Source organism: Solanum lycopersicum, chromosome 1 (assembly GCF_036512215.1).
Source record: "Solanum lycopersicum chromosome 1, SLM_r2.1".
NCBI lineage: Eukaryota > Viridiplantae > Streptophyta > Magnoliopsida > Solanales > Solanaceae > Solanum > Solanum lycopersicum.
Genome location: NC_090800.1, coordinates 69409528 through 69434399, shown reverse-complemented (window position 1 = coordinate 69434399; position 24872 = coordinate 69409528). Strand labels below are relative to the sequence as shown.

Sequence of the window (24872 nt, the reverse complement as noted above, 5' to 3'; positions counted from 1 at the left end):
TGTATTTCAACATCAGAGCTGAAGAAAATACTATTCTTGAGTACTCTCACCCTATAGAAAGACTATAGTGTAGATAGATAATATATGTCTATTATTTGTTAAAAAAAATTTCTTCGTGCACTTACTTCTTTATATTCTAATATTAAATTAAGTTATCATGATATTATTTTTTTAAAATAATAATTTACAATCGAATATGTGTATATGTCATGCTTTTGGATATTTAATTTATTACCACACAACATATCTGATAATAACACGTGTTACTATTATTATGTTCTTTTGTTTGTTAGTCTAAAGTACTATATACTCATGCATTTATTGAGTCATATTTTTTTTACTGAATGATAAAAATGACAAATAAAACATTCTAGTTGCAATGATTAAGTTTTTTTTCTCGTTTTTTAGACTAAAGTACTAATACATTTCTTGTATTTTTTAATGAATAATAATGATGATTCGTGAGATAACAAACATGTCATGCTTTTGTATCTCTAATTTATTAACACATGTTATATCTAATAATAAAATATACTATTTTCTATCATTATATTTTATCCTAAACTAAAGTACTTATGCATTTCTTGCTTTCTTTTACTGAATAATAATGATGAATCATGGAAAAATAAAAGTATCATGGAAAAATAAAAGTATCTTATTTTTGCATCTCTAAATTGTCAGCACATGTTATATCTTGTAATAAAACATATTACTTGCTGTCATTATATTTGTTTTATTTTTACTTACTATAAAGTATTAATGGATTACTTGCTTTATTTGTTGCTGAATGATTAAGTTTATTTTTGGAATAATAACAAATACAGATACTTTTTGGAGCTTCTAGAATGTTTGAGTAAAATATCCTTTGATATTTTTTTTATTTGCTAAATATTTATATAAAACTCAAAACTTAATAGTTAAGATAGACTTTTAAATAAATATAATAAAATTCCTATATATTTTTTTATATATCTAGAACAATCTATTAACTAGTATAAATATGGTTGACCTTAAATAGTTGTAATTTATCAAGTCTAAAAATGCCTTATTTATTAAAAAAGTTCTCCTGCCCAAAATCCTCATTCTCCTTCATGGATACTTCTTTTTTCACCACCCAAAATATGAAAAAATTGAAGAATGAAAAGTCTCATGTTCTGATAGCACTATTCCAAGGCCAAGGCTAAATTAATCCATGTCTTCATTTTTTCAAGCAATTAATCAATTTAGGCATTGGAGTTACTTTATCCACGAGCTTATCATCTTTTAGTAAAAAAAACACTCAACTGTTGAAGGCTTAAGCTTCAATCCTTTCTTTGATGGCTATGATGGCAAATTTCAGTTCAGCTCAGTTGATGATTTTCATATGTTCTATTCTTCTGTATTGTTTCGTGGGTCAAAATTCATTTTCAATTTGATCCAATCAATTGCAAAAAATGGTGCCCCTTTTTCACATGTCATGTACACTATAATAATGGAATTGGTTGGTTTAGTGGCCAAAAAAAAAATATCCCATCTAAATTATTTTGTATCCAACCTACCACAGTTTTTTATGTCTACTATTATAGATTCACGGATTATTTTTATTTTTTAAAAAATAGTGATGCTAAGGATAAAATAATAGAGTTACCAGGATTGCCCCCACTTAGTCCTATTGATTTTCCTTCTTTTGCATTTGATAAAGTGGAGAGTTCCAATTGGGCAGTTAAGTCTATTAAGAGGCAAATTGAGATGTTGATTAGTGAAGAAAATCCAAGAGTTCTGGTGAACACTTTTGATGCTTTGGAATCTGATGCTTTGAGAATTCTGAGGCATGTGATTATGGTTGAAATTGGGCCTTCAATCCCTTCAATATTTATTGAGGATAATACTTTCTGAGCTGATATGATTGAGATTAGTTTGAAGAATTATATGGATTGGTTGAACTTAAATGAAAAAGGATCAGTTATCTACATAGCATTTGGTAGTTACTTCAAAATATTAAGTCAATTGATGGAGGAGCTTGGTCACGGAATGCTGAAATATGGGAGGCCATTTTTGTCGGTGATTAAGGAAGGACAAGATGGGGATAAGAAGGAGGACAAGTTGAGTTGTATAGACAAACTTGAAAAGAAGGGGAAGATAGTGAGATGATCCTCGCAAGTGGAAGTTCTGAAATACCCTTCTGTTGATTGTATTTTGACTCATTGTGGATGAAATTCAACTTTAGAGAGCATAGCATCTAGGTACCTATTGTGGCATGCCCACTCTGGAACGATCAAGTTTGTAATGGATAACTCATTCAAGATATTTGGAAGAATGGTGTTAGAGTTAATATAGTGAAGGCGGTGTTGTAAAAAAAGATGAGTTCAATAGATGTATCACGATTGTGATGGGGGACGAAGAAGAAGGGACAAAAATAAGAAGAAATTTCAAGAAATGGAGTGATTTAGCTAAGGAAGCTATGAAGGAAAATGGTACTTCAAGAGTGAATCTCAACGTTTTTGTGAATGAGATTTTACTTGGTCATAATGAGTACTAAATCACTTATGAATAGATAACTTTAATAAAACAGCAAGTAATCAATAAGACTTTTAAGGATTTTTTTTCGTTTAAAAAAAATAGTGTATTTATTCAAAATTATTCATAATGGATTTATTTTCTTAGTTTCTGAAATACTTATATTAATTTCTTTCTTACTTTAATTTTTTGTTTTTTTCATTGATTTCTTATTGTTCCACTTTTAGTCATTTTAAGAAAATTATTTTAATTTATTTCTTACCTTTTTCTATAACTTCTTTTTTTTTTTACTTTTCTTTTCAAACTAATGTTCCAAATTTCTCTACGTCCATACTTATACAATTTTATTCATGGAAATGAAATTTAAAAAGAAAATATTCATTATGTTTCTAACATTCTAATATTATTTTTCCATCTTAAAATTGATTATTTATATTACTAAAAATAATTAGGTAAATTATTTTTTAATTTATGAAATATAATTAATTACAATTTTTAATTTTATCAGGACATTTTTTTTTCTTTTTGTAAGTATAAATAAAATTTATAAGTTTTAAATCATTAAAGGTAAATTATTAAAACTATTATTTTATTTATGATTTATTGCGAAATTTTTACCAAAAAAAGCAAAATTTTGATATTAATTTCAAAAAGAAAATATAACGGAAAGAGCATTAATGTTCTTGACAAACAATTGCATAAGTTTTTATACTATTTTCATAAAATTAAAAAAAAATATAGCATCCATAAATACCTATACAAATACATATTATCTCCATTAGTTTATACGATATATTTTATTCTTGAAATTCAAGCTAGGTGAATTTTTTCATGGCTTTAACTTTTTTTATTTTTCTTGATATTTAATTTTTGTGGACTTCTCAAAAATATATGATACTATAAAATTTTGATAGGGTACATCTATATAGGATCCTTCAAAAAAACAAATTATACATTATCTAAGAATTTAATCATTTTAACAAAATATGATAAATTAGTTCCAACGATTTTATTATTTTGTTACAATTTTAAAGATTTAATGATGATATATTAAGACGTCTTTTTAACATTTGATTTAACTAAAAATAATCAATTAAATTACGAGTCATATCAACAAAAAAAATCACTACCAACATTATCAAAATAAAAGTATTAAATAAACTACAAGTAAATGCAATAAAATTTGATTATTATAAAAAGAAACACATGAATACTAACAAAGAGAACAATTTTATTCTTCAATTTTGAAGAAGGTTATATATAAAATCATTACGGCCCATTTATTAATAAAATAATAGAATGAAAAAACTTATCCAAAAAAATCATGTCTAATGTTTTCTCAACGAACACAAAAATTATGATATATCCAGGATTAAGCTATGATTGTGTAACAATTAGCTATAGTACATTTCAATCTTTGATCAATTTATCTTCACATTCTAAGGGTTATTAAACTATATTTATTGATAACATATCATTTTAATCTTTCTTGTGATATTCATTAAACAATTGATATGACGAGACTAAATAAATTTTCATTCGTAATTATACGGAATGCTATTGCAGTGCGAATAGTTAAAGTTTAAGCGAATAATTATTATATCACGAGTTTGAATCTAGATTAGGTCACAATTTTAAGTATATTTTTTTCTAAAATTCGACTCTTTGAAGCTATTAAGATTTAAATAATTTTTAATTTCTTAGTTTTTCAGTAAATAAGATTGTAAAAGTATATATTTGAATCCTTTTCATGAAAATTGAAGATTTTTCATTATTATAAGTGGAATCATTATGCTGAAAATAAATGTAAAGGATATAATATTATATGAGTTATGTTCCCTCACAAATTATTAAAATTAGACTCTTTGAAGCTTTTAAGATTTAAATAATTTTTAATTACTATTTTTTTGGTAAATAAGACTATAATAACATATATGTGGATCCTTTTCACAAGTATTGAACATTTTTCATTATTATAAGTCGAATCTTGTGATGAAAATAAATGTAAAGGATATAGTATTATATGAGTTATGTTCCCTCAAAAATTTTATAAATTAGACTCGTTGAAACTTTTAAGATTTAAATAATTTTTAATTTCTTATTTTATTGTTAAATAAGATTGTAAATGTATATATTTGGATCATTTTCACAAAAATTGAAGATTTTTCATTATTATAAGTCAAATCATTATGATTAAAATAAATCTAAAAGATATAGTATTATATGAGTTATGTTCCCTCACAAATACAGGTCTATTGAATGTGATTATATATGTATGATCAAGTTATAATTGTGTAATATTATTAGTTATGTTACAAGTCAACCTTTGATCAATTTATGTTCACATTTTAGGTGTTATTAGACTATATTTATTGATAATATATCATTTTATATTCTTTGATGATATTTTGTAAACAACTGATATAAAGAGATTAAATAAATTTTCTTTCGTAATTATGATCAAATGTTATTACGGAGCGAATGGTTAAAGCTTAAACGAATAGTATATAGTTCATGAGTTCGAACCTAGGTTAGGCCCCAATTTTATGTATTTTTGTAAAAAAAAACAAATTCATTTTCAAATGGCCAAGATCATCTGTGGGAAGGTCTCTTTCACTCAAGTAGGCTTTGTAACTGAGAATGCATGCATGTTGGCTAACACACCTTACTCTTCAATGTCTACTAGTCATTACATGCTAAATATTTATTGATACTCTTTCAAATATTTTTGGTATTTGATATTTATAGTTATCCATAAAGGATTTAAAGCAGTAGTTGTCTTAATAATGCATTTTTCTATATTAGTATGGGCTTTATTCAGTGTTACAAAATAAGTACCCGCTTTGTTTTCCTCTAGATATTCCTAGACAAACATCGGTGGAACTTCCAAGCAGCAAAATAGTAGGCTTACGCCATATTAGTTCTATCCTTTTCTAAAATTCCTAGATTTTTTTATATCTAGAACCATCTATTTACTAGTATAAATATGTTTGACCTTAATCAGTTGTAACTAAGCAAGTTCAAAAACGCCTTATTTATTAAAAAGGTTCTCCTGCCCAAAATCCTCATTCTCCTTTATGGATGCTTCTTTATTCACCACCCAAAACATTAAAAATTTGAAGATTGAAAAGTCTCATGTTCTTATAGCACTATTTTGGATCCAACCTGCCACAGTTTTTTATGTTCACTATTATAGATTCACAGACTACTCTGATTATTTCAAAAACAGTGATGCTAAGGATAAAATAATAGAGTTACCAGGATTGCCCCCACTTAGTCCCATTAATTTTCCTTCTTTTGTGTTTGATAACGTGGAGAGTTCCAATTGGGCAGTTAAGTCTATTAAGAGGCAAATTGAGATGTAGAGTAGTGAAGAAAATTCAAGAGTTCTGGTGAACACTTTTGATGCTTTGGAATCTGATGCTTTGAGAATTCTAAAGCATGTGACGATGTTGGGAATTGGACCTTCAATCCCTTCAATATTTATTGATGATAATACTTTCCGAGCTGATATGATTGAGATTAGTTCGAAAAATTATATGGATTGGTTGAACTCAAAGGACAAGGGATCACTTATCTACATAGCATTTGGTAGTTACTCAAAAATATCAACTCAATTGATGGAGGAGATTGGTCACGAATTGTTGAAATGTGGGAGGCCATTTCTGTGGGTGATTAGGGAAGAACAAGATAGGGATAAGATGGAGGATAAGTTGAGTTGTAAAGACGAACTTGAAAAGCAGGGGAAGATAGTGAGTTGGTGCTCACAAGTGGAAGTTCTGAAACACCCTTCTGTTGGTTGTTTTTTGACTCACTGTGGATGGAATTCAACTTTAGAAAGCATAGCATCTAAGGTACCGATCGTGGCATGCCCACTCTGGAACGATCAAGTTTGTAATGCAAAACTAATTCATGATATTTGGAAGAATGGTGTAAGAGTTAATGTTAGTTAAGGCGGTGTCGTGAAAAGAGATGAGTTCTATAGATGTATTACAATTGTAATGGGGAACGATGAAGAAGGGAAAGAATTAAGAAGAAATGTCAAGAAATGGAGTGATTTAGCTAAGGAAGCTATGACGGAAAATGGTACTACAAGTGTGAAATCAAGGCTTTTGCGAATGAGATTTTACTTGGTTACAATGAGTACTGAATCACTTATGAATAGATAACTTCAATAAAATAGCAAGTAATCAATAAGACTTCTTGAGAGTTTTTTTTCGTTTAAGAAAAAATAGTGTATTTCTTCGAAATTATTCATAATGGATTTATTTTCTTTGTTTCTGAAATACTTATATCACTTTCTTTCTTACTTTATTTTCATTAATTTCTTATTGTTCCACTTTTAGTCATTTAAAGAAAATTATGTTAATTTATTATTTTAAAAAAGTGTCCTTTAATTTATATATTTTTTAAAAATTTACACGTGAAAGACTATTGTGCACAAACATAAAAAAATTATTTTGTTTAATGTGTCACATCAGCTAAAAAGGTGCACGAATATACGAGGAAAAAAATTAGTTCAACGGATAATAGGACCCAAATAAGTTAACAGAAAATATATTTTGCAAGACACTATTTTGACGTGAAATGACACAAGCAACAAATTGGAGAAAATTTCAAGTATTTTCATAATTTCTCAAAAAAAAAACTTTAGGGTGATAGGGTAAGTTCATTAATTTTTTATATCCCAATTACCCTCAAAAGTAAAAATCACTATTCTCTAAAAGTAAAAGCACTTTTGAAGAGTAGACTATAATTACTAATTTTTCGTTCACACTGCCCAAGAGGTCGCTGATCATATACTTGTATGAGGCTACATTTATATTGTGACATATGCAAAATGTTGGGTCCTAGAAAATGACTCAAATTCATTTTTCTCTTTCTTCTTTAAACGATTTTTTTCTTTCTTACCTTTTTCTTTTACTTTATTTTCTTTGACTTTTCTTTTCAAATTAATGTTTCAAATTTCTCTACTTCCATACTTGTATAATTTTATTCATGGAAAATATGAAATCCAAAAATAAAATATTCATTTCATTTCACTAATGAATAGATCACTTTTACTTTTATTATTTTTCTTGCTATTTAATTTTAGTCGAATTTTCAAAAATATACGATACTACAAAACTTTGATAAGGTACATTTACATAGGATCCTTCAAAAACAACAAAAAACAAATTATGCATTATCCAAAAATTTAATCATTTTAAAGAAATATGATAAATAATTTCAACGATTTTATTTTCTTACAATATTAAAGATTTAACAATGATATATTACGATGTCTTGTTAATATTAAATTTAAATAAAAATAACCAATTAAATTATGAGTCATATCAACAAGAAAAAACAATATCAACATTATCAAAATAAAAATATAAAGTAAAGTACTAAGTAAATGCAATAAAATTTTATTGTTATAAAGAGAAACACATGAATACTAACAAAGAGAACAATTTTTTTTTTCAATTTTGAAGAAGGTTATATATAAAATCACTACAGACCATTTATTAATAAAAATAATAGAATGAAAAATGTTATCCTAAAAAATCAATGTCTAATCTACTTTCAAGAAACACAAAAAATATGACATATGCATGATCAAGTTATAATTGTGTGATACAATTAGTTATGGTACTTGTCAATCTTAATCAATTTATCTTTATATTTTTAGTGTTACTAGAATATATTTATTGATAATATCTTATTTTAATCTTTCTTGTGATATTCAATAAACAACTGATATAACGAGACTAAATAAATTTTCTTTCATAATTATGATCGAATGCAATTGCAGAAAGAATAGTTAAAGTTTAAAGAAATAGTCAATAGGTCACGAGTTCTAATCTATATTAGGTCCCAATTTTAAGTATTTTTTTTAAAAAAAAATTAGACTTTTTGAAGCTTTTAAGATTTAAATAATTTTTAATTTCTTGGTTTTTTGGTAAATAAGATTGTAAACGTGTATATTTGGATCCTTTTAACAAAAATTGAAGATTTTCATTATTATAAGTCGAATCATTATGATAAAAATAAATGTAAAGGATATAGTATTATATGAGTTAGTATGTTCCCTCACAATATTTTAAAAAATTAGACTCCTTGAAGCTTTAAATATTTAAATTATATATATTTGTATTCTTTTCACAAAATTTGAAGATTTTTCATTATTATAAGTTGAATCATTATGATGAAAATAAATGTAAAGGATATAGTATTATATGAATTACGTTCCCTCACAAATACAAGTCAATTTAATGTGATTATATTTGTATGATCAAGTGATAATTGTGTAATATAATTAGTTATGATACATGTCAACCTTTGATCAACTTATGTTTACATTTTAGGGGTTATTAAACTATATTTATTGATAATATATAATTTTAAATTCTCTAGTGATATTCAATAAACAATTGATATAAAGAGATTAAATAAAAAAAATTCGAAATTATGATAAAATGCTATAGCAACGCGAATGGTTAAAGCTTAAATGAATAGTCTTTAGGTCACGAGTTCGAACCTATGTTAGGTCCCAATTTTAGGTATTTTTGTAAAGAAAAATATTAGACTCTTTGAAGTTTTTAGCATTAAAATAATTTTAGTTTTATATTTTTTTCGTAAATTTGATTGTAAAAGTTTATATTTGGATTGTTTCACAAAAATTGAAACTTTTCATTTATTATAAGTCGGAATTATTATGATGAAATAAATGTAATGGATATAGTATTATATGAGTTATGCTCCCTCACAGATACAAGTCAATTGAATTTGATTTTATATGCATGATCAAGTTTTAATTGTGTAATACAATTTGTTATGTTACATGTCAACCTTTGATCAATTTATCTTCACATTTTAGGGGTTATTAGACTATATTTATTGATTATATCTAATTTTAAAATTTCTTATGATATATAAAGAGACTAAACAAATTTTTGGTAATATGAAAGAATGTTATTGCAGCGCCAATTGTTATAGTTTAAACGAATAGTTTATAGGTCACGAATTAGGGGTTATTAGAATATATTTATTGATAATATCACATTTTAAATTTCCTAGTGATATTCATTATATGAAAGGGACTAAATACATTTACTTTCATAATTATGAACGAATGATATTGCAACGCGAATGGTTGAAGTTTAAGCGAATAGTCTAGGTCACGAGTTTGAATGTAGGTTATGTCCCAATTTTAGGTCTTTTTTAAAAAAATTAGACTATTTGAAACTTTAGGATTTAAATAATTTTTAAATTCATTTTTTTTGGTAAAGAAAATTGTAAAAGTTTATATTTGGATTGTGTCACAAAAATTGAAGATTTTTCATTATTATAAGTTGAATCATTATTAGGAATATAAATGTAATCGATATAGTATTTTATGAGTTATGCTCCTTTACAAATACAAGTTAATTGAATGCAATTATATATGCATGATCAATTTTAAATTAGGTAAGACAATTAGTTATGGTACATGTCAATCTTTTTTCAATTTATCTTCATATTTTAGTAGTTATTAGACTATATTTATTGATAATATCTCATTCTAATTTATTAGTGATATAGAATAAACAACTAATTTGAAAGAGAGTAAATACATCTGCTTTCGTAATTATGAATGAATGTTATTACAGTGCAAATGGTTAAAGCTTAAGCGAATATTCTATAGGTTATGAGTTCGAATCTAAGTTTAGGTCCCCAATTTTAGGTACTTTTTAGTGCTTTTTTTAAGTCTATAGGTCACGAGATTTTTTTTAGTTCAAGCGTATTGTATGCACCATTGAAATCTTCATTATTTTGGAACAACAAATTATCATCCTCATCTAACCCCAAAACAATATCCAATACTTCGTTTAATTGACTATTCAGATCCATCTTGTTAAAATTATATAAATCTAACAACGAAATAAAATCTTGAACAACTAATGAGTCAACAATATAAAATCAAATTGATGAGTGAAGTAAAGAAGGAAAAAAAAGTAAAGAGAGAGATAGTAAATAAGAAAGAAAAGTCAAAAGTGGTTTCCTTTTTTGGGAGGGAAAAAATAAGTGGTTTTGGAGCCAAAGGGCTATTTGGTCATTTACTCCTGTCTTGCCTATTCATACCAAAAAAAGTGTCTTACTGTTTAACAATGCTCTTAAGTTAATGTGTGTCAATGAAATTTCAGTCATAGTTCAGCAGGGGTACTTATGCATAATCAAATATGTACTTATGTCATACTTTTTTAAGTCTACGTAATATCTACTAATAAAACGTACTACTCTCTATCATTATGTTTTTTTGGTTACTTATTACTCTAAAGTACTCACGCATTTCTTGTTTTATTTTTTGCTGAATAATAAAGTTAATTGTTGGTATAACAAAGAATTCTAGGTACTTCTTACAACTTCAAGAAAGTTTGATTAAAATATCTTTTGATATATTTTTATTTAATAATATTTATATCATCTCAAAATTTAGATATAAGGTAGATGTTTAAAAAATATGATAATATTTTAGATTTTTTATATCTAAAACTATTTACATACTGGTGTAAGTATGCTTGACCTTAATCATCTTACATCAAGTCAGTACAAAAATGCTTTCTTCCTTTACAAAGGTATCCTTTCCAAAATCATCTTTCTCCTTCGTGAATACCTCTTTCTCACTACCCAAAATGTAAAAGATTCAAAAAATAAAAAAAATCTCATATTATTATAGCACTATTCCAGGTTAAGAAAAAATTAATCAATGTCTTCCATTTTCCAAACTATTAATCAATTTACGTATTAAAGTCACTTTATCCATAAGTCTATCATGTTTCAATAAACAAAACTCACATACGTTGAAGGATTAAGCTTTTTCCTCTCTCTGATGACTACGATGGAAAACTCTAATTAAGTCCAATTGATGAGTTCCATTTATTCTTTTCTTCTATAATGTCTCGCGGGTCAAAATTTATTTTAAATGTAATTCAATTAAATGAAATATTAAGGTACTTCTTTTTCACATGTCACCTGCACTATTATTATAGAACAGATTGGTTTAGTGGCAAAAACCAAATCCATCTACATTATTTTGGATCCAACCAATTACAATTTTTGATGTACTATATAGATTCAGAGATTATTCTGAATGTTTAAAAAATTATTATGCTAAAGATAAAATAATAAAGTTATCGGAAATGTCATCACTTAGTCCAATTAATTTTCGCTTTTTTGTGTTTGATCTTAGAGTACCAACTAACCAATTAAGTCTATGAAAAGCAAAAAATGGAAATGTTGAATATTGAAGAAAATCCAAAAGTTCTTGTGAACATTTTGATGTTTTGAGAATTATTGTCACACCCCAAGCCTACACCCATGATGGGCCGACACTCGAAAACTATTGTTGTCCCCAAAAGAATCCTTGGCCTGGCTCAATACTCTAAGCAAAAAATTTTACTCAACATTTGAAATAAATCAAAAGATAAGCTTGTGTAATTTACTCAAAATGTTGTAAAGGAACATTCTACTGGCCAAACAGGCAACTCACATCCTTAATAATTTAAAACTGAAAATGGAAAAGACGCATGAACATCTATCTACCTATATATATATATCTATGAAGCTTCTACTAAATAAAATAGATGCCGGGACCAAACTCATGACATCCTAATAACAAAATAAAATAACTGAAAGAAAATAGGGAATCCTCCAAAAGCAAAGAGACTCACCAAAAAGCTCTAGAACTCAACTGGATCAACGAAATGCTGGATGTTGATCCTCCTTACCTATATCTACATCATAAAAGATGCAAGCCAAATGGTGTCAGTACATGAAATGTACAATCATGTGAGGGGAATCTAAACATGACATATTGTTGAGCATAACTGAAGAAACAACTTACCTCTCAACCTAACCTCAACTCAATTAAATATAAAGAAATAACAGTATTGCAATATAAATAAAAAAATTTGAAATACTAGATGGTAACTCAATATATTTGTAAATACATTCTAACTCGGTTTGTATGCAAAACTACAAAGTAAACTTTGTTTGGGAGATTCTCTAACCGATAATCATCACTAGGAGCTATGTGATGATACATCATCTAGCCCATGCTGCCAGAAATGTTATATACTTTGTCGGGGTATAGAACTCCTCAACTAAGTGAATCCACTAGCCAATGGTAGAAAACAAAAAGGAATCGTCTATAAAGCATGACCCTTTCTGTCCATGTTGGCTATATGATTTATGGGGGCTTTGAGTTGTTAGAACTCCCCCTCCCCATATCGGTGCTCAATACTACTCCCAAAACATAACTAGCTCATTGTGTTTCAATGAAAACATTTCCTCTTCCTCAACTTTCATATTATTAGTCAAAAGTTTTCTCTAAAAAGAGATAATACTTAAAACTACTCATAAACGCTTCTAAAAATCAGTGTTTCCTCTCTTCTTAAATGTATAAACATTTTTATCTTGGTAATACTTAGTTTCAATATATAATTATAAATAAAATGAACTCAACTCTACTCTTACTCAAACTCAAATGTTCAAGTCTTAAAACATGTTTTAAAGCTTTGTAAAAGACTTCTTAAAATGACTCGAAAAACTCTTTAAACTTATCTCTTAACTCTACCTTGAATTTAAAATAATAAATTCAAGGTTATAATTGGAATGATTTCTAGATGTTTAAAAGTAGTTTAGAGTAGTAAGAATCAATTAGAAAATCTAGGTACAACTCGAGGGAACGTACACGGTAAGAAGAATGAAAGGGTATGGGACTTGGCGACCCAAGCACAATTTAATGGGGTGGGGAGCAAGCCCCTAAACTACAATAGGTGGGTTGGGTGCATTGAATGGAACGGTGCGCCAGGTCCCTAGCTACGTAAAAACCATGGGGTGCACTGAGTGGCGCGATTCCACATGCCCCTGCCCAGAAATCGATAAATTTTCTTGCTTCAGTTACATGCCTAACTTTTCTAGATACGAACAATTCTTCTCAAAATCTTATGGATTATTAGACCCAAGGTATTGTCCGTTGGTCGTTCCTTGGCTAAATTTTCTGCAGTTCTGGGGGTGGTTACAGGTGGCCCAACATGGACCCCACCAAGCTCAGTTGTTGAGATGAGTCCTCACCTTTCAAGGACAAGAGCTATTATTTTTTCATTATGTTAATCTTTCAATTTTAGATAGTTAGAATTAGTTGGAGAGTTATACCAGTAACTCATCTTAGTAGAGGTTTTCAGACAGTCACACGGTAGTTTTAACTTTATGTTTTTACTCAAATGAATTCTATTTTGAATACTAAATTGTTTTGGATTTATCTCATGTATTAGTTATCTTCAGTTATTATTTATATGAATCATGTTGTTATGAAAGACCATGTGTTAGTTTGGGCCCCTTGTGGTTCTAAGCACCGTTTTACCACTACGGGATAGTCTTGAGTCGTGACAAACTAAGAGTGTGTTTGAGAAAAGGCTTTTTTAAAAAAAATAAAGGAAAAAAAGAATTTAAAGATTTATCTCCAAATGAAATTACTTAGAGCTCAAACACGAGGAATGCGGCAAACAAGATAACCAGTTTGCTAGAAATAAAAACCTATGGTGGCAAAAAACTATATAATCATAGACGAGACTATGAAAGTTTCCTGATCTAGTACATAAAAATGGCTTTCTACCTTCGATGGAGAATTTTGAGCTAATTTTTACCTATTTAGCTCAAATACATTTTGTATGGACTGATCCGATTGGACCAACCCTCTTAGTTTTTTTGTTTTTGTGACTGTATTGTTGTCTTTGTGGCAATTATTAAATTAAACAAAAAACAAGGCTCATATGAAAGATAATATGAAAAAAATATTGTCATGTTAAACTATTTAATTTGAAAATATATACAATTTAAACTCTACATCACGTCAATAATTTTTATATATAATTATCCTTTTATCTTGTATTTCTTGGAGAAATGTTAAATATTCTTTTATTAGGGATGAAATTCTGTACACAGTTTTGATTTTTACGTTTATAATTAAGGTTGGTGAAAAGATTATGCAAATTATGTTATAAAAATATTCATGTCGATTTCTCCTAATGGAATTAATTCGGTAAAAATCTTTGATGTATTTAATTAATTCCTAATCTATATATGTATCTTTTCTTTAACAGAAAGAAACAAAAATTCCACAATATCAACATTAGCCTATATATTAACCCAAGTTATAATAAATTAAAGGAGATGTAAAAGATCTTTAAATCATATAATCGTCAACATCAAGTTATTTATATATAAAGAGAAAGCCAAGGCAAAGTGAATGAAAAATCTAATTTCAAAACCCTAATTAATGAAACTCAATTGAAGTCATGTAAATAAAAAAATTGTTTTATTAAGACCTAGCTTTAATACGTTTAGTAATTTATATTTTTCACATCATACCTGAACCAAAACCCAGTATGCATAAATAATAACCATAAACTTAAAATAATCTTGTCTTCTATAAACCATTAATGTTGATGTTATAGCTAATTTGAAATTCAAAACAAAAAACCCAAACGATGAAAGAGTAGAAGAACTTGAGAGAGCGTTTGTATGTAGAATACAATAGTAATGAAGAAAATAAAATAATAGGTCATGATGAAATGTAATGTTAAGTTATAAGATTTTGTGTGGAGAGACGCGGTGGTTAGAGGCATGAAGAACATGAGTATTTTACTTAATAATTTGTCAAAACCATTATGAAAGTACCCGTTAATGAGCGTGATGGTGAAATTCAAATTATTATAATCGGTGAAAATTATAATTTAAGCGATACAAGGCAAATAAAATTGATTATTCAAAGTGAATATACCTTGTCATTTTACTAGGGATAGTGATTTATTTTGTTTACAGGATTTTGATCTTATTATTCATTAAGTTTGGTGAAATGGTCAATCGAACTATAAGGGAATTCATGTCAAAATATTTAATGTATTAAATCGATTTCTATATTTTTTATTTGCTCATACTACGCAATATCAGAATTTATAATTAGTTAAATAAAAGTGTGTCTTCTCTAAAAGTCAATTTTAGATTGAATGTCCAATCATATATTACAACATCATAGCTGAAAAAAAAAATACTATTTTTGAGTACTTTCACCCTATAGAAAGACTATAGTGTAGCTAGATAATATATGTGTATTATATGTTGAATTTTTTTTCTTCGTGTGCTTACTTATTTATAGTCTAATATTAAATTACTTTACCATGTTTAAAAAATCATTTTTTAAAAATAATAATTTACTATCGAATATGTTTATATGTCATGCTTTTAGATCTTTAATTTGTTATCACACAACATATCTGATAATAAAACGTGTTACTTACTATTATTATGTTCTATTGTTTGTTAGTCTAAAGTACTATACACTCATGCATTTATTGAGTCATATTTTTTTACTGAATGATAAAAATGACTAACAAAACATTCTAGTTGCAATCATTATGTTTTTTTTTCTCGTTTTTAGACTAAAGTACTAACACATTTCTTGTATTGTTTTACTGAATAATAATGATGATTCTCGAGATAACAATCATGTCATGCTTTTGTATCTCTAATTTGTTAACACACGTTATATCTAATAATAAAACATATTACTTGCTATCATTATGTTTTTTCTTAGACTAAAATACTCATGCATTTCTTGCTTTTTTTTTTACTAAACAACAAAAATGATTCATGGAAAAATAAAATATCATATTTCTGCATCTCTAAATTGTCGGCACATGTTATTTCTGGTAATAAAACATATTACCTGCTATCATTATATTTCTTTTGTTGTTACTTGCTATAAAGTATTCATGAATTACTTGTTTTATTTGTTGCTGAATCATAAAGTTTATTTTTTGAATAATAATAAATATAGATACTTTTTGAAGCTTCTAGAAAGTTTGAGTAAAATATCTTTTAAAATTTTTTATTTTATAAATATTTATATAAATCTCATAATTTAATAGTTAAGGTAGACATATAAAAAAATATAACAAAATATCTACATTATTTTTATATCTAGAACCATCTATTTACTAGTATAAATATGTCTGACCTTAATAAGTTGTAACCAAGCAAGTTCAAAAATACCTTATTTATTAAAAAAGTTTTCCTACCCAAAATCCTCATTCTCCTTCATGGATACTTCTTTTTTCACCACCCAAAACATGAAAATTTTGAAGAATGAAAAGTGTCATGTTCTTATAGCATTATTCCCATGTCAAAGCCAAATTAATTCATATCTTCAGTTTTCCAAGCAATTAATCAATTTAGGCATTGAAATCACTTTAACCGCGAGCCTATCGGCTTTCTAGTAAAATAAAAAAAAAGCTCAAATGTTGAAGGCTTAAGCTATGCTCCTTTCTCTGATGGCTATGATGACAAATTTCAGTTAAGCTCAGTTGATGATTTCACATATTTTATTCTTCTGTAAAGTCGCTTGGATCAAAAAGAGTGATTCTAAGGATAAAATAATAGAGTTACCAGGATTACCCCCACTTAGTCCCATTGATTTTCCTTCTTTTCTGTTTGATAACGTGGAGAGATCCAATTTGGCAGTTAAGTCTATAAAGAGGCGAATTGAGATATTGAGTAGTGAAGAAATATCCAAGAGTTCTGGTGAACACTTTTGATGCTTTGGAATCTGACGATTTGAGAATTCTGAAGCATGTGACTATGGTGGGAATTGGGCCTTCAATCCCTTCAATATTTATTGATGATAATACTTTTCGAGCTGATATGATTGAGATTAGTTCGAATAATTATATGGATTGGTTGAACTCAAAGGACAAGGAATCAACTATCTACATAGCATTTGATAGTTACTCAAAAATATCAATTCAATTGATGGAGGATATTGGTCACGGATTGCTTAAATGTGGGAGGATATTCTTGTGGGTGATTAGGAGAAGGACAAGGCAGGGTTAAGATGGAGGAAAATTTGAGTTGAAAAGACTAACTTGAAAAGCAGCAGAAGATACTTAGTTGGTGCTCGTAAGTGGAAGTTCTAAAACACCCTTCTGTTGGTTGTTTTTTGACTCACTCTGGATGGATTTCAATTTTAGAGAGCATTGCATCTAAGGTACCTATCGTAGCATACCCACTCTGGAACAAGAAAGTTTGTAATGCAAAACTCATTCAAGATATTTGGAAGAATGGTGTTAGAGTTAATATTAGTGAAGGCGGTGTCGTAAAAAAAGATGAGTTCAATAGATGTATCACGATTGTGATGGGGGACGGTGAAGAAGGGATAGATTTAAGAAGTAATGTCAAGAATTGGAGTGATTTAGCTAAGGAATCTATGAAGGAAAATAGTACTTCAAATGTGAATCTTAAGACTTTTGGGAATGAGATTTTACTTGGTCATAATGAGTACTAAATCACTTATGAATAGATGACTTCAATAATATAGCAAGTAATCAGTAAGACTTTTTAAGAGTTTTTTTTTCGTTTCAGCAAAAATAGTGTATTTCTTCGAAATTATTCATAATGGATTTATTTTCTTTGTTTCTGAAATACTTATATTAATTTCTTTCTTACTTTAATTTTTTTTATTGATAATATTGTTCCATTTTTAGTCTTTTTAAGAAAATTATGTTAATTTTTTTTTAAAAAGTGTCCTTTAATTTATATATATTTTTAAATTTTACACACATGACAAACTATGTGCACAAACATAAAAAATTTAATTGGTTTAAGGTGTTACGTCAGCACAAAAGGTGCACGTATATAACAAAAAAAATTAATTCAACAGATAATAGGAGCCTAATAAGTTAACATAAAATATATTTGTCAAGACACTATTTTGATTTGAAATGACACGAGCAACAAATTTCAGATGATTTGAGGTATTTTCGTAATTTCTCTAAAAATCTAAGGGTGATTAGGTAAGTTCATTAATTTTGTATACCCCAATTACCATCAAAAGTAAAATCACTACACTTTAAAAGTAAAACCACTTTTGAAAAATAGCATATAATTATTACTTTTCGTTCACAATGTCCAAGAGGTGGCTGACCATATACATGTGTGAAGTTCCATTTATATTGTGTCATGTGCAAGTGTTGGGTACCATTTCAGAAAATGACCCAAATTCATTTTTCTCTCTCTTATTTAGACGATTTTTTCTCCCTCTTATCTTTTTTTTTACTTCTTTTTCTTTGACGTTTCTTTTCAAATTAATGTTCCAAATTTCTCTACTTCCATAGTTGTATAATTTTGTTCAAAGAAAATATGAAATCCAAAAAGAAATATTCATTCTATTTCTAACATTTTAATATTTTTTTAATCTTAAAATTATAATTAGTTATATTACTAAAAATAATTAGATAAAATTATTTGTTAATCTATGAAATATAATTAATTAAATTTTAAATAAAACTTTTTATCTTCTTTTAAGTGTAAATAAATTTTATAAATTTTAAAAAATAAAATTTAAATTAGTAAACTATTATTTTATTTATGATTCTTACAAACTTTGTTAAAAAATGCATAAATTTTGGTACTAATTTCAAAAAGAAAATATAAAGGAAAGAGAATTAATGTACTTGATCAACAATTACATAAGTTTTGATACTAATTTCATGAAATAAAAAAAAAGCATCCATAAATACCTGTACAAATACATCTTATTTCCGTCAATTTATACGATATATATTATTCTTGAAATTCAAGCTAGGTGAAATTTTTCATCACTTTAACTTTTTTCATCTATATAGGATCTTTAAAAAAACAAATGATGCATTATCTAACAATTTAATTATTTTAAAGAAATATGAAAAATTATTTCCAACGATTTTATTATTTTGTTACAATTTTAAAGATTTAACGATGATATATTAAGATGTCTTGTTAATATTTGATTTAAATAAGAATAATCAATAAAATTACGAGTAATATCAATAAGAAAAAGCACTATCAACATTATCAAAATAAAATTACAAATAAACTACAAAGTAAATGCAATAAAATTTGATTATTATAAAACAAACACATGAATACTAACAAAGAGAATTTTTTTTTCAATTTTGAAGAAGATTATACATAAAATCATTACGGACCATTTATTAATAAAATAATAGAATGAAAAAATTTATCCTAAAAAATCAACGTCTATTGTTTTTTCAACGAACACAAAATTATGATATTTGCATGATCAAGTTATAATTGTGTAACACAATTAGCTATGATACATGTCAATCTTTGATCAACTTATTTTAACATTTTAAGTGTTATTAAACTATATTTATTGATTATATCTCATTTTAATCTTCCTTGAGATATTCATGAAACAATTGATATAACGATAAATAAATTTTCTTTCGTAATTATGACCGAATTCTATTTCAGCGCGAACAGTTAAAGTTTAAGCGAAAATAGTCAATAGGTCACGAATTAGAATCCAAATCAGGTCCCAATTTAAAGTATATTTTTTTTCTAAAATTAGATTCTTTGATGTTTTTAAGATTTAAATAATTATTAATTTCTTATTTTTTTTGTAAATAAGATTGTAAAAGTATATATTTGGATCCTTTACAAATTGAGGATTTTTTGTTATTATAAGTCTAATTATTATTATGAAAATAAATGTAAAGGATATAGTATTATATGTGTTATATTACCTCAATTTTTTTTTTTAAATTAGACCCTTTGGAACTTTTTAAATTTAAACAATTTTTAAATACATGTTTTTTTGGTAAATAAGATTGTAAAAACATATATTTGGACTCATTTCACAAATATTGAAATTTTTTCATCCTTATAAGTCGAATCGTTAATGATGAAAATAAATGTAAAAAATATAGTATTATATGAGTTATGTTCACTCACAAATTTTTAAAATTAGACTCTTTGAAATTATTAAAATTTAATTAATTTTAATCTCTTTTTTTTTGGTAAATAAGATTGTAAAAGTATATATTTGGTCATTTTCAAAAAAATTGAAGATATTTCATTATTATAAGTCGAATCATTATGATGAAATAAATGTAAAGGAGATAATAGATATGAGTTATGTTCTTTCACAAATACAAGTCAATTGATGTGATTAAATATGTATGATCAAGTTATAATTGTGTAATACAATTTGTTATGTTACATGTCAACCTTTGATCAATTTATATTTACATTTTAGGGGTTATTAGACAATATTTTTTGATAATATATCATTTTAAATTCTCTAGTGATATTGAGTAAACAACTGATATCAAGAGATTAAATTAATTTTCTTTCATAGTTATGATCAAATTCTATTGAGGAGCGAATGGTTAAAGCTTTAAAAAATAGTCTATAGGGCACAAGTTTAAACCAGGTTAGATCCCAATTTTAGGTATTTTTGCAAAAAACAAATTAGACTCTTTGAAGTTTTTATAATTTAAATAATTTTTAATATAGGCTGAATATCAAAAATCATTTTCAAACGGCCTAGAGCATCTGTGGGAAGGTCAGTTTCACTAAAATAGGTTTTGTAATTCTGAAGAGTGTATGCATGCTTGGCTAGCACACCTTGTTCTTCAATGTCTGCTAGTCATTACAAGCTAAATATTTATAGATACTCTTTCAAATATTTTCAATATTTTATTTCTGTAGTTATCCAAAAAGGATCTGGAGCAGTAGTTGTATTAATAATGTATATGTCTAGATTATTATGGGCTTTAGTCAACCTAACAAAATAAGTACCCGCTTTGTATGCCTCTAGATTTTCCTAGACAAACGTAGGTGGAACTTCCAAACAGGAAAAATAGTTGGCATGCGCCATATTAGTGTTTTCACTTTGTGTTATCAAAATCAAAAATTACTGATTGTAATCAATTATTTAGAAACACGAAGTAACTGAAATTTATCGAATCAATAAGCAAGATGAACAGAAATTTTATTTCAAAAAATACTTAAAACAAACGTACCAGAAACTAAAACAATGTTTTAGTTTGGAAGAAGATCAAGTCCACCGAACTCACAGTGTCCCCTTAAGGAAATTATTCCCCTCTAGTATCCGAGGTTTGATTTGGAATACAACCTCCCAAGGTAAAATGATCTTAATCAGTAGAATGTCGATACCAAAAACTCTACTGTCAGCGAATCAATCCACAGTAGGAGAGTACAAGAAGAAAAATGTGTTTTGAAGAAGAAGGAAGATCATAAATTTTGTTGGAAAATATTCTGAAGACTGACTGGTATTTATAGGCAAGAAAAATATATTCTGAAAGGTTGCAACCCTTTCAGAATTGACACGACCATTAATGAAAGGTTGCAAACTTTCAAATGGTATTGACTGTTCTTGAAAGTTGCAACCTTTCAGAACAGTCATGGCGGGAATTTTAAATATAATGGAAAATAAAATAGGTCACGCGCATGGATCCGAGTTGGTTCGGGTTAACTAAAAAGTTGAAAATATTTCGGTTAACTTCTGTTATCAACTAATTAATTGAAAATATTTTTTGGCCATTTAATTAATTAAAAAAATAATTAAAATAAATTTTATCCAAAAAATAATATCTCGATCGATCATTTGCCAAAGCCGAAGCCGAAGCGAGCGAGAGAGCGGCGACGACGACGGCGACGGCGCGACGGGGTCCCTCTTTCCAACTCTTTTAACAATTAATAGGAGTGTTTATGTATTTAAACTCTCCTATTTTCCTTTCCATTACCGATGAGGGAGAATTGCCTTTTTTATTAAAGAATAAGAAGAATTTTCAAGTTCCCAACTCTTCAAGTTCTCCACTTTTCAAATTCCTCTCCTTCCCTCTATTTCCCATCAATTCTTTCTACATACCCAACAATCCCCCACATTAATGGGGAATGGTTATAACATAGGAATGCACGGACAATTGTTTACTTTACAAGCAAGGATTAATTTCATCTTGATAAGTAGGTTTTCCCTTGGACTTTCTGTAGTGAACATATGTCGGATATACTCGATCAATCTGTAGATGTGATATCTTTGAACCGTCGAGCTTTGGTTTATACCTATACAACCATATGTCACACAATTAACTCTTTACTGTTCATGATTCTTACGGTTGTGTTCGTTTCAGCCATGAACACCTCCTGGTTTCATTAGTGTATAGAGAATAGGCTTATGACATAAAATTCTCTTTAAAGCGGCTTCCACTTCACAATCACATAGGTGATTTCTGATCGTGTCATCTCGTAGATACACTATTTGGTCAAATCTACCAAACTTAGCAAATCATTAAAAACATTAAGCTTTATTACCTCATTAACAAGCCTTAAAGTCTTAACCTTTTCCAGAACATTGTCTTCATCATGAGAATGGATTGAGTTAATTGACAATGTCGAACCGTCAACCACAACTTTGTTTTTCTCCTTGAATCTAGCTATTGGGATCTCCAGTTTGCTAGATAGAGTTACCGTCATGCTGACTTGTCCTAAGCCGTAAACCCATTCCCTTAGATGATCTTTCAACTGCCTCTCTCACTTGGTCTTTCGTTAGTGGATCTGACACATTATCGCTTGACTTTACATAGTCAATTGTGATAATTCTACTAGAGAGCAATTGTATTACAGTGTTTTGTCTCCATCGTATATGACGAGACTTTCCGTTGTACATAACGCTCCCTGCCCTACCTATTGCTTCTTGACTATCGCAATCTATGCAAATTGGTCCAACAAGTTTGGGCCAGAATGGAATATCCTCTAGAAAATTCCGGAGTCATTCCGCTTCTTCATCAGCCTTATCCAAAGGAATGAATTCAGATTCCATAGTGGAGCAAGCCATGCATGTCTGTTTGGACGATTTCCAAGAGACTGCCCGTCCACCAAGTATGAACACATAATCACTCTTGTATTTTACATCATTTGACCCGGTGATCCAATTTGCATCACTATATCCTTCAATAACAGCAGGATATTTATTATAATGCAAAGCATAATGTTGTGTATATTTTAGATAACCCAACACACGTTTCATAGCCATCCAGTGAGTTTGATTCGGATTACTAGTGTAACAACTCAGTTTACTAATAGCACATGCTATATCTGGTCGCGTGCAATTCATAATATACATCAAACTTCCTAACACTCTGGCAAATTCCAATGGAGAGTCACTTTGACCTTTATTCTTTGTAAATGTACAACTTAAATCAATTGGAGTTTTGACCACATTGAAATTCAAGTATTTGAACTTATCCAATACTTTTTCAATATAATGAGATTGAGATAATGCTAGTCCATGTGGAGTTTTGATAATTCTGACCCCTAAGATCAAATCAGCAACTCCTAAGTCTTTCACATCGAACTTGATGGACAACATGCACTTAGTAGCATTATATCGTCAATTTCTTTACTCATTATTAACATGTCATCAACATACATACAAACAATGACTTCATGATTCACAACATTTTTAATGTAAACACATTAATTACATTCGTTAATCTTGAATTCATTTGTCAACATTGTTTGGTCAAATTTAGCATGCCATTGTTTGAGTTCTTGCTTGAGTCCATAAAGTGACTTCACAAGTCTGCACACTTTCTTTTGTTTACTAGGAACTATAAACCCTTCAGGTAAATTTCTTCCTCCAACTCTCCATTCAAGAAGGCTGTCTTTACATCCATTTGGTGGATTTTAAGATCATGCGATGCTGCTACTGCTATTAACATCCTAATTGATGTTATCCTTGTTACTGGAGAGTATGTGTCAAGGTAGTCCAGCCCTTCCTTTTGTCTGTACCCTTTGACTACCAGTCTAGCCTTATATTTATTTATAGTCCCATCAGGTTTCATTTTCTTTTTTAAAGATCCATTTTGATCCTAAAGGTTTATTTCCTGGAGGAAGATCAGTCAAATTCCCAAGTGTGATTGCTTAAAATTGATTCAATCTCACTGTTGACTCCTTCTTTCCAATAAGTTGACTCTGGCGAAGACATAGCTGCTTTAAATGTTTTAGGCTCATTTTCAAGCAATAGCGCTACAAAATCTGGTCCGAAAGAAGCAGATTTTTATTGCCGAGTACTACGCCTAGGTTCCTCACTAGTTGGAATATTTTCCATTGATTATTCTCGTGGTCGTTTAGGTCTTTCACTTGTTGAATCACTTTCAGTTTTATACGGATAAATGTTTTCAAAAAACTCTACATTATCTAATTCAATTATCGTATTAACATGAATCTCAGGATTATCAGATTTATGAACCAAAAATCGACAGGTTTTACTGTTCACAACATACCCAATAAATACACAATCTATTATTTTTTATCTAATTTTAACCCTCTTCGGTAAAGGAACCTCTACCTTGGCTAAACACCCCCACAATTTGAAATATTTCAAGTTGGATTTTCTTCCTTTCCACAATTCATATGGAATTGATTGTGTTTTTTTGATTGGGTACTCTATTGAGTATTTTATTAGCTGTAAGGATGGCTTCCCC

At 28.1% G+C, this 24872-nt stretch overlaps 2 pseudogenes; both read left to right on the top strand.

The window, feature by feature from the left end:
- The first annotated feature begins 1028 nt into the window (after positions 1-1028).
- On the top strand, positions 1029-6646 carry LOC109119981 (uncharacterized; annotated as a pseudogene).
- Positions 6647-16583: 9937 nt separating this feature from the next.
- Positions 16584-17927, top strand: LOC109119980 (UDP-glycosyltransferase 75C1-like; annotated as a pseudogene).
- Positions 17928-24872: the final 6945 nt, after the last annotated feature.